Source organism: Haliotis cracherodii, unplaced genomic scaffold (genome assembly GCF_022045235.1).
Source record: "Haliotis cracherodii isolate W230 unplaced genomic scaffold, xgHalCrac1.p SCAF_9, whole genome shotgun sequence".
NCBI lineage: Eukaryota > Metazoa > Mollusca > Gastropoda > Lepetellida > Haliotidae > Haliotis > Haliotis cracherodii.
Genome location: NW_027266343.1, coordinates 17,868,993 through 17,881,602, shown reverse-complemented (window position 1 = coordinate 17,881,602; position 12,610 = coordinate 17,868,993).

The window sequence follows — 12,610 nt, the reverse complement described above, 5'->3', positions numbered from 1 at the left end:
CAAGCTTTTGGACGCTTTACTAACTCCAAACTCCAAAAATTGAAAACAGGAACCAAATCGGAACTGTCTGATCTTATTAATAATGTCTTCACAGTTCCTCTAAAGGAACATCAAAACAAATGGATCTCTTGCATTTATGACACTTTAATTACGACAGGCAATAATAACATCTGGACTGACCAGTTCTATCCAGACAGTGATTGCTTTCATCATCAAATAAAGAATATTCTTACAGACGTATATTTTCAAAAATTGAACTCGGACCGAGAAACATCGAGCAGAAGCAGATTCTACAAATGTATCTAATATATGTAAAACTATTTTAAATCATTACAGACTTGCTTGTCACCGACTACCCGCTGAAACAGTTAGATGGCACAACATTCTTCTCATGGAAAGAAAATGTTTATTATGACCATGAAACCATACCGCAGATGAATACCATTATTTGTATAATTGTGTGTATTTAATGAATCAAGAAGATCGCGTTTATCTCCTTATTACACTAACCGACCATCAGTTTTCAATATGACCAAGTTATTTTGTTCTGCTTTTGCTAAATCCACTGTGAAAGATAACAGTGGTTAATCAATCAACATATTTTTCGGTTAATCCTTTGATGGCTGTTCTTTTTTGTAACCTAACTGATCATTCCTCGCGTGCTGCGCTGTCACATGCATATTACATAACATATTCACCCCACATCAAACCTGGATTTAAATTGAATAATTTCGCCATACACAAGAAATGCCAAATGGGAACCTTTGTCAGGTAATCTGATTGGTTCTACAACAACAATAAATTACACCTACAATAAATCCATTAACTGAGCATCAAGTGAATGACGACAAATACACAGGTGTAGGGTTTAACCACAGGAAACATGGATGAGTGAGTGAGTATGGTTTTACGCCGCTTTTAGCAATATTCCTGCAATATCACGGCGGGGGACACCAGAAATGGGCTTCACACATTGTGCCCATGTCGGGAATCGAACCCGGGTCTTCGGCCTGACGAGCTAACGCTTAAACCACGTGCGCACTAGGCTACCCGACCGCCCCGAAACATGGATGATAACAAGGGAGTAGCAATCGTATTATCCACCCAATCCGAAATCCTAAAATGGTTTTACTGCCAGGATACTTTCTTTATTAAACTATAACCATCACCGCTGTTACCAAATAACGACATCCGATGAACTTCCACCGTTTTTTGTCTGTTTGTTTAGGTTGAAGAAATTAATTAACATGCGCCCTTTGTGATATCGAAATCTTAATATACTGAATCGCAAAAGAAACGTCACCCCAAGTAACATTGCATGAAAAGTTGTCATTTAAATTCCTGGGTAATTTTTGTCAAAGTTTCTAAGACGTAATATTACCTTGTCCGGAAAATGAAATTTGATGATAAAAAAAACAAAAATACCAGATGACATTAAAACCGATCGCCCATACGCATCACGGCAACGGCCATGTTAACCCAATGCACGTAAGTTCCGTGCAAATTGAAATACAGATGCGTTCCCCCATTTCTTGCCCTATAAAAATCCACCCAGATCGGATAACATTCATTCGTTATTGAATTGCTACCACATGCCAAGATTGACAAGAAATCAGCGACACCAAGCCCTTGGACGATTGCAAGCTGGAACAAACCGCCCGGCTAGTAGCCAAATGCATTTTAAGTCCACATAAGGACCATATACAGGCTTCAGCAATGGTACCAGACCACCAACACAACAGATGACCGACCAGTCACCACCCGACGTCAGGATGTCAGATTGTGCGACAGCATCTTCAAAATCGCTTTGTTACTGCTGTGGAAACTGCTCTACAGACCATGGGGACACACCAGCGACACATTCGTGCGGGCACCGTGCGTCGACGATTGACGAGCAGACACCTCAACTGTCACAGGCCACACCGAGGACCAATTCTGACACCACATCATCGCCGGGATCGTCTTCAAAGGGCAACACAGCACCGGCATTGGCGCCACCAGCAGTGGAGAAGAGTCCTCTTCTCAGACGAGAGCTGTTACTGTATTTCAACAGCATATGGCAGAGTGAGGGTCAGGCGACACTGGAGGAACGTTATTCAGATGCTTGTGTTGTTGAGAGACACTCTTAGGGTGGTCGAGCATCATGGTTTGGGGTGGAATTGGTCTTGCACAGAAGGTTGGCCCTGTGGTCTTCCAGAACATCGGTCCAGGGAGAGGCAATACTGTCACAGCAGCTCGGTACATTGATCAAGTCTTGAAACCGCACGCCATACCTCATTTGGCACGTTTCGCCGCAACCGCGAGTTTTAGCATGATAACGCCCGTACCCACACTGCGAGAGCAACAAGAGACTTCCTCCAGCAAAATGGCATCAGAAACATGCAGTGGCCTGCCCTCAGTCCCGATTATATCCATTGAGCACCTGTGGGACGAGATTCAAAGAAGGCTGAATGACGTCCGACCAAGGCCGACACTTGCAGCTGAACTGCGTCCGGCGTTCCTCAGAGTTTGGGCTCAACCGCCTCATCAATTCAATGTATCGATGTTGCACGGCACCCATCAATGCACACACGGCGGACACACGAGATACTGACTTGTAATGCCATTTTCTCAGAGACTAGTGTTGTGTTTCAGAACATTTGACACTTTAATTTCAACCTTGATTATCAGATTTGCCAAGTTTCATCTTTTAAATATGTCTCAAAGTATGTTTACAGCATTTGAACAAATCAGGCTTGTCATATATCTATCCATGGTGACGTTTCTTTTGCGGTTCAGTATAGATCACGGGTAACGAATCAGTGTTCAGAAATGCGTAAAGCTATTGCCTCAAAGCTGTCCTTACAGACGGTAGCCCAGTCTCTTAACTTGTTGGTTTGGTTGGTTGTTCGTTGTTTAACGTCGCACTCGGCAACATTCTAGCTTTATTCCGGTGGTCTGTAAACAATCGTGTCTGGACCAGACAATCCAGTGATTGACATTATGAGCATCGCTCCACGCGATTGGATAAGATGACATGCATCAGCCATGGTTTCATGACCACCTGGTCCCGTAAGTTGCGTCTCACGACATGCAGCATAGTCGAATGGCAAGAATGAGTTGCTAAAGATCTATTCTAGCTCGCATCTTCACGGGCAGTTGCGCAGTTGCGTTAGCGTTAGTTGCGTTAGCCAGCAAATCGACTCGCGGCAGCGGGCAGTGTTAGACAGCAGGCCAGAGATTAGTGCCCCTTTTAATTTTAAGATTTGAAATACATTTGCCACATAATAATTAAACATGTGTATGTAATAAAACAATATTCAAGTATATTTCTTTTATCTACGAGTTCACCGTGAATTTAGTGTACGAGTAACATGTAGGAGTGTCTACGAATTATCCATGGCTACGATACATAGTTTCCGTGCTAACAGTAACCCAGGCTAGATTTCCTTTTTTTCTTAATCTCTCCGCTATTTCATTGAAGAGAACAGTTTTTCCTTTGCGGTCTTGGCAAATGTGATGTCCATCCTTTATCAAATTCCACGCAAACACTTGTTCTTCAGTCAAAACTATAATTTTTGGACCCATGTGGGATGCACACGAATGTTGTTGTTTGGATAGATACTGACATGGCCTAAGTAGGTCAGCCAATCAGATGACTCGTTCGATTCTTACCGCGGCTAAAATCTTCCGCTCGCCTTTCGTTACATTTGTTCCAGCTAGCGAAATAAACTGTTGATGTTTTAATAAGTAAGTAACAACAATGGAATTTAAATGCATGTGTAGAAATGCGGTATCGATCAATCTATGGACAGATGCGTGCTTGTCAATAAGCGTGTTATAAATATATCGACCTGAATGTCCAATGTTAACAAACCGGCAAGATGGCGAGTGACGCTCTTTTGCTCGGGGCTATATACATTTTCTTTTAAGGACCAATAACCAAACTAACATATATAAATATATAAACAGATAATATGATGATGAATAATTAATGTACAACAACAAAAGTAATAAGCTTATCCTTCTGGGAACATGGTTGAACCCTCTGTGGTCAGCTGGTGCGTGTCCGGCTCGGTTAGCATAGCTACACAGAGAGTAGATCTACATCGAACGGTATTCCTCTCATGATAGACCATCAACTGAATATAGAATACTAAACGAGCTCCCGTGTAATATCAATTTTATGAAACGCGTGAATAGTTGTGGTATCTGACGAGCGAAAGCTCGTCAGATACCACAACTATTCACGTGTTTCATAAAATTTGTTTTACACGGGAGCGAGTTTAGTATTTTATTTATTACTTGCCATTTATAACGTTTTTAGAATTATACTGTTGAGAATGAATATGCTGACACCTACACGATCCACGGCATAGTCTAATTGAGTTTAACAGAATAATTCTTCAAACACGTAAAAGGTTGAAACGTATGAATTTAATACCATACAACGGTCCACCTTTAGAATTCAAAATATTATCGTAGGGCTAAGACTATCGCAACGCACATACTTTAACTTAAGCTAACGACTGTCGTTGCGCTAGAGTACGATCGCCTTGTGGAAGGGGCCTAGAACCTCAAAGTTTACAATAACGTCACAATACCCGATGACGTAATTTGTGGAATTTTGTTGCAAGATCCATCAGCGAAACAATGCCATGTGACGTCAGTCTAGCAACAATTTTGCTGGGGTCACCGTGTGTGCATAAGCTCCTCTCAGTGATCTATCAACACCACACGCAATGTCGTTGAATAAGCCAAGGGATGTTAAGAGCTTACAATATTTGTTCGTGAAACGTTTTCCGAGAGTACATAAGCACGCGTTTTGGTATCAAACAGTGTGTAATACAGTCGATGTTTATGAAACAGACGATCTCTTCACGGGCAAGTTTGACGGACTTCGAGTTGACGAAAAATCGCCGCAGCAGTCATGCATAAGACATACATGCATACATACACGCACACGCACACGCACACGCACACGCACACACACACACACATACATGTACGTCTTTGGTTGTACACATTGTACAAGTCGCCAGTATGTTTTGGAAGAAACTATAGCCAGCTATATAACTTTTGAAGAATAGGCCTAATCCAGCATATGCGCTTTCTACGAAAATTACCAGAGCGTCATATATGACTGTTCCTCAGATGTTACACACGATACAATGCCTAAAGCTTTCAAGAGATGACATTCCAAATTAGATGCATAAGTGACAAATATGATGTCAGATGCCATTCTCTATTTTGACATGCACCACATGTTCCTGTGTTGTCTTCGTTTGAACAATTGATTGGCCTTTGCATGTGTTTGTGGCGGGTCCTACAGTTGGGCCAAATAGTTACGAACACCCTGTATCACCACTATTTGATAAACACATGCTTATGACATAGCCGGAATCATACAATAGACTCTGCTTTTAGCACACATGACTTATGATTATGGAAAGGGTTTTGTTGTTATCTAAAGCAATAATCCCAGCCTTACTTTCAAAAAGGTGTAAATTGAAATCTGTGCTTTATTTACACATGACAGTCATGACGTTTACACATGGCCGCCATGACGTTATGCATATCAAATATGCGCAAGGTTCATGAATGATGAATGTATTTCAGTAACCTGGTTGGCAGTATTTCTTCTGCTGTATAAATGTTAGCTGGCTGAATACTGCACGGTAGTTCTGCAGCGGCCATGAAGCATTTTAAGTAAGCAATATCTTCTTTTTTTATTTCTGTTGATTCAAAAGTAGTTTTCTGACCGGACGTTACTGTTGACAAGCGTGCACACTACTGCTCCGCCATCTTAGTAGGTCCCATTGGGAGTGAACATCATTTGAACCTTGCCTTAGTATACACGTGCATCAGAATATCTTGTGTTATTCACACATGAAGATCAGGAAAAACAACAAATTTCTATTTCTATCACACCACTATCACATCATGCGTTTGTATCAGAATTAAGTGACGCGTAAATATAAAGGAGAATGAAACTACACACAGAAAACGAAACAATGTACACACAAGCTCATGCATGCTTGAAGTTAAGCGCTTAAGCGACACTTTGACAATGGCTCCTAGAGTAGAATTGCCATAAACATTATTCTGCGAGAATCTTTTCAGCTACAAACTGTTCAGATCGTCCTCTCAATACTTTCATAAACTGGCAGTTTGAAGAGGTTTCCGTTTCGTTGATGGATGGACAAACCTATCAAATGTCATAAATTTTGTTACAAAAGTGTACCTTAAGTCTTTGAAAGGCTTTTAGAAATGATACACATGAGGAAGAGAATTTATGGATGCCAACTTCTTTATTATGATGAACACAACGTTTCGGAGTATGTACTTACTCCTTCATCAGGTGAATGTGTACCTATGGATATTTATCAGGTAATTCTGGAACATTCCCTGAGAGCATGTATGACGACTTCTGGTTTAGTGTTCACAATTGTGGTAACAAAATAGTGAAGCGGCCCACAAATAACTGAAACTCTCAATCATACTGGCAACTTCCAATATGCCATTTATAAAGCGCCGAATTTCATCCACCAAATTGTTGCTCACAGCGCTACGTGATACAGGGAACTCACGACATATACATAATTATGTACTGTTCTGTGTTGTAAATGAAAGTTCACCACTGATTGTAGACATTCTATGAAGAGGTGTACCTTTAGTCCAGATTTGGAAGTAAAAGAAGGTGTTCCAAAATACTGCGGCAGAGTAAATAGAAGCAACACAACCCTTTCTAGAAGAGACGTATTTGTGGCAACCGATATTTGGACTTTGGTACTGACTGTTGATGGTTGTTACTTGATCGTGGCTGTTTTGCTGGGGCATAAGGTGTGATAAGACGTTCAGATATGATGTGTTGGAACACTTAGAGACAGAAAGTTAAAACATAGGCTGGGGTATCGTTGAATAATGCCTGCCCTGAAGGGGAATCAGCCGATCATCACCAAATAAAATCATTGTTGTCTGACATATTTTACGAAATCAAATGGGAAGCTAGGGACACATATTGAGCAAGATCTATGCCACCATGACTACGTTATGTGCTTGTGTGAACTGAGCAAGATCTATGCCACCATGACTACGTTATGTGCTTGTGTGAACTGTGTCGAAGCTGGTGGGTGTCGGTTGCATTAAATTATAATACTTTAACTGGTGTTGACTGTCTATTTGGTTGGATGGCGTGTGAAGGATCAATTTTGGTGTTGTTTGCCTGTGCGACAGTACCTGAGAGAATAGGACCCTCGAGAACCTACCATTGTCATGCGAGTCCCAGAATCAAACCATTACGTCGCTAGCTACTGTAGGTCCCCTGGAACACATTTTACCGGTTCGAGAACTTCTTCAGGTAAACCGTAAACCATATACATGAACATACAAATTTTCAGTACTCCGATCGTAGAAAGGACTCGTTCTATTCTCTTCTTTTTTATGATTGGGGAAATGGTTTTATCGCTTTTAATAATATTGGAATTGGTCCTCGTATTAGAATTGTTATTAACTGTTGTAATATTGCTTAGAATGAAAGTATGTCCTATTTTACACGTGGACATTGTTCAGTCTTCATGTTTTAGTTGTCAGTGACATGATGTTGGGGAAGAAAGCAATTCACTGACATCATAGAAGGGACAGATGTACATACAACTATACATTACTTTAAAAATAATTCGGTTTCAAAACAAAGTTTTAATTCGATATTTAGATTATTTGATGAATATATTTGAACTCCAGCCTTGCCTATGCATATCCATTATCGAGCGTAGTGATAACTTCAGCCACAAATTCTGCCTTGTCTAACAGGATCAATAAGTTGTTGATGAAAGCTGTCCATTTTGTGAGCATTTCCGGTATCAAGTATGTCATTCGAATGTCAACAATTTAATAAAAGAAATTTGAACAATTCTTGACGGAAAATTGTAAAACATGCCTCGAGGATGCTTAAACGCGTCTATCAGAATACAAAAGTAGTTATTGATATGCTGAGCATAGTATTTAGCGAATAAGAATCCAACTATAAGTCTTGACAATTATGATCTAAGAAAATAGATCAATTACCATTTAGTAAAAAACGAGAATACAATACTCGACGTCACTCTTTGCCTGACGGCTATACAAGAAAGAAAGTACAAACGGTTGCTATTGATTAAACAGCCTGGGTTTATGATGGGTCATTATCAACTCCTTGAGAAAATATTTTATTTTGCAGACCAATTCTTCACACCCTTGTAAAAATTCAATAAAGCAACAAAAGAGGTTCTTTCTTTTTATTTGATTAGATCCATGTTAATGTTGTGTGAATGTTAATGTTTTCTTGAAACAGTGCAGGTTCTCAACTGATGCCCTTTGCTATTTAGGGATTTGTCGAATTCATAATTTTCCGTATCCATTGAAACAAGTTCGAATTTGACTCTTTTCATGGTAGTGTGTTTCTTCAGACCATGATGCTGTTGTACAAAGCGATCTTAGCGCTAAGATGATCGTAACTCCAATACCTTAACATAGACTTACGACAGTTTGGTACAACGGCACCCATATCTCTAAAATTCATAAGTATTCTTTCATGAAACTTTGCGCAAAGAAAGACAAGGTTGTCAACTGGTGCCTTTTGCTAATTAGGGATTTTAAAATGTTTTCCTTTTTTCATGGCAACAAAGTTCCGAATCCCACAGTTCCATGGTATTGTTTAGATAGCTCAATAACTACTCTTGTGTGCGGGCAGAAAGATTAGGTAGAAATTCTCTCATCAAGTTGGACTTAAAGTAACACATGATTTGTTCTTTCGAATTTGGGGGCCGAGCGGATTTGATCTTCCGATGACTCATGTTGTTAACAGTAGATGGTTCTCCTTAACATGACTAATTTGATACTTTGTGGGTTGTGGTTGTAATCATGAACCGTCTTGTTTGGTTGGTATAAGGCAATATATCTTTGTACATAGACAAAAACTCCTAACACATTATTTATATTTCAGTTCAGTGTGGTTTCATGGTACACCCCCCAAAAAACAACAACAACCCAAACAACAACAAATAAAAAATAAAAAAAATAAAAAAAATAATAATAATAAAATAAATAAATGAATAAACAAACAAACTAGCACAAACAAACAAACAAACTAGCCACTTATGGCTGCACTCACGGCTGCTATACTCAAATTCTCAAAATACCTTGAACGCTCATCTACTGCCATAATGATAACGTGGCTGAAACAATACTAAGAGCAAGGAACAAACGCAGGTTCCACTATTTAGGTTACCAAAACACGACCATGAGGCTTTGTGAATTGCAGGTACAAGCATGGGCCTCAGTCCTCGGCTGTCATTCTCGACTCCGGGTGTTTATATCATCAACCAGAAGCAAGAAATGTTTGTCCTGTCATACAGGGCGACGGAAAACGCCAGAATTATCATTATTATGTCACTTTTTAAAAATTGTAAGGTCTTATGACAGCGCCTGCGCGTAGACCGAGATGCATTCATATAAAACAAGCAGTCTCGGGATGCACAGATTTTCTTGTGATGAAAGTCCTCATTTACGTAACTTTCAAAGTCAAATGTAAACATGTGTTCGATTAAATGTATAATTTTAGCTCATTTATTTAAATTTACTAATCTATCCCTGTTTATTCCAATTTTATATAACGGTATATGAAAACAAGTTATTGTTGTCATTCTCTGAACACGAGGGGTCTAAGCATACATTAAACCAGCTGGGCTGTTATGTTGTTGCTGACATCACCGTTGTCAATTGCACTGCACAGCTGATCCATGATCTCAGGGTGTGGTGCGTGGGGGTCAAGTTCGCTTGTCAGTTTCCCCTTCTGACTGACGGTTGCGGCGGCAAGTGTGACAACTCACTGATGTATATTGCACGCTGGGCGCCTGGTAGTTTAGCATTAAAATCACCAACACTGAAACAAACAATATATTTTCATATATCCATAAAAGCATATAAATAACAATAAACAACTTAATTCCATACCAACCACTTTGATAAATAAATGATTATTTCAATACTTAACAAGGATTGTCCATGATTGCTCACTTCCAGTGTCTTCAAGGGCTTTCTTCCATTAATCAGAAATATCTTTTGTTTGTTTGTATGTTGTTTAACGCCACATTATTCCAGCTATATGACGGCGTTTTTAAATAATCGATTTAGGTTATATTATTTACAAGACGCCTTGATATAGATTACCGGGCAAAAGAAAGTATACACCCATGTTTGATGGTGGCTCAAAATGAATCAAACAAGAAATAATTGTGAAGTATTTTATTATGGGTATAACAGTTATGTTTGTGACTTATGTTTGCAGTATTTCGGCGACTCTTTTCAGCCTAGTAACGCTTTGATAACGTTTGTAACATACTTTCTTTAGACACACAATTTATTTTGTTATTACTGACTGCCGGGTAAGACAGTATACATACAATAAATCACCCAATCCAACATTGTACGCTGTGACATTGCAGGAATCTTAAAACAACATTCACTCACGCACACGTATGTATACTTATTCTGTGGAGAACTAGGATGGAATGATGATAATTTATAATAATATGATCCAATTTGCGGCTTGAAACAACATTCAACCAAGGAAAGTCGCCTTTTACGGCAAGCATGGGTTGCTGAAGACCCATTCTACCCCGGATCTTCACGGGTTCATGGAAGGGTCACTGGATAGCACAACCTATACAACGCGCCATGCTTGTCCCTGTTTTGTCTGTCAAGACGACCACGCCCGTGCCCACCATGCACATATAGTCACTGACTCCCGCCACCCGCTACGCTAGCCGAACTACGGCCAGGCGCTGCAAGAGGAGTTGACAAGACTCCCTGAAATCGTCATTCGGAGATTCATTCGGGCCATGTCATTCCGTATATACAAATGTTTGACCAATCGTGGGAGCATGACCCATAATTGATCACGTCATCTCAAACGTTCATTTTTCACTGCACACCCCTGTCGTCTTTCTTGGTTGTTTCCACCCTTACAATATACCACCAACATGTTTAAATATTGACAGTGGCGGGCTACCTCGCCGAGATGAACACTACCTACTGATGAAAACCAGCATGTCGTGTCGCCTGATTACGTTATCGATAGAGCGGAGAGATACAGAGCTACTTGAGGGGATTTCCTCAAGGTCCGATAATAACGTAGCCGACACTTTTTACTTTTGTAAAACCAAGGGACCTAACTCCCAGTAGATACATACAATTTGTGTGTGTGTGTGTGTGTGTGTGTGTGTGTGTGTGTGTGTGTGTGTGTGTGTACGTGTGTGTGTGTACGTGTGTGTGTGTACGTGTGTACGTGTGGGGGTGGGGGTGGGGTGGGGTGGGGGGTGGGGTGACGTCACGACAAAAGCAACTCTCTCCGCGTTAATATAGTTGGTTTAAACATATTTTTAGTCATTGAAATGAACTAATTTCTGGTTTTCAGAGTGAGCAAGTTCATTATTTCCGTTCATAATAGTATCCAGGTTATAACCGGTAGTATAAAAGTGCATATTAAGTTTTATCTGAGTAAAGTTACAGCAAGTAAAAAAGTAATGTAGGGCGTTTTCACTCTGATATCCACAGGAGCAACACGGACTGTCAATTAAATGTCTGTTATCATACTTATCGGCGTTTAGGTCGCTACAACCGAGTCTGAGGCGGCAGTGAACGATTTGACAGAATCGAGTGCCATAGCTAAGGTCAAAATAAGTCTTATTTTCGGATTTCGTAATTAGGTTTTTAAATTCTGACAGACTACTTGACTCTTTGGAATTTGGAAGAGCATTCCATAAGTGTATCGTGTCTGGTAAAAAGGATTTGGCGTAAGAAGAAGTACGGCTATAAATTCCCTGTATTTCAGAACTGTTTCTTAAATTATAGTTTGTAGTTAATATAGTTCGCTTTTAATAACTAATGTTTGGTGTTTAAATGGATTGTTTGTTATGATTAATGTATCTGTCAATATAAGGATTGAAGTTGTATTTGTTGACATTCATCAGATGATGTTAGTGTCTCACGTGAGGAAATTCCGTGATGCACGAAGTGCTTCATGAAAAATTTGTTCACGTGAGGCACTGTCTTTATCAGCTGATGAACGTCAACATCCACAACATCAATCCTTAATTCATTGTCAAGTTACACCTGGTCTTCCTTTTTCTTATCCATCAATTACCATCACTCGGTATGTCTTTGCATTTCTGTAATCATCTGTCATTTTCGAATATCCCAAACTTTTTTTGAGAGTAGTTTCTCAACTGTATTTCCATAAGGAATTTAATTTAGTCAGGATTGTCTTTCACGATTAATATTCTTCTATCTCCGAGACGTGAATTCAATGATGACCGGACCGCCTCCCTGTTATAGTGGTAGAGCGTCCGCCCGGAGAGCGGAAGGTCCGGGGTTCGATCCATAAACAACAAAACACTCTCTCATGAACATTGATCCCCAGCCAGAACGGAAGCTCTGAGCTTTGAGCAAAGGGACCAAAGCCAAACACACCAGTCACATTGGACAGAGTTCTACAAAGTATGGCAGAAACAAATCGATCCGCTTCGTTGTCTGTGGCAATTGACAGCGCGTCATAATGCTACGTTCCTTTCGAGTAAGAAGTTCAGTTCAG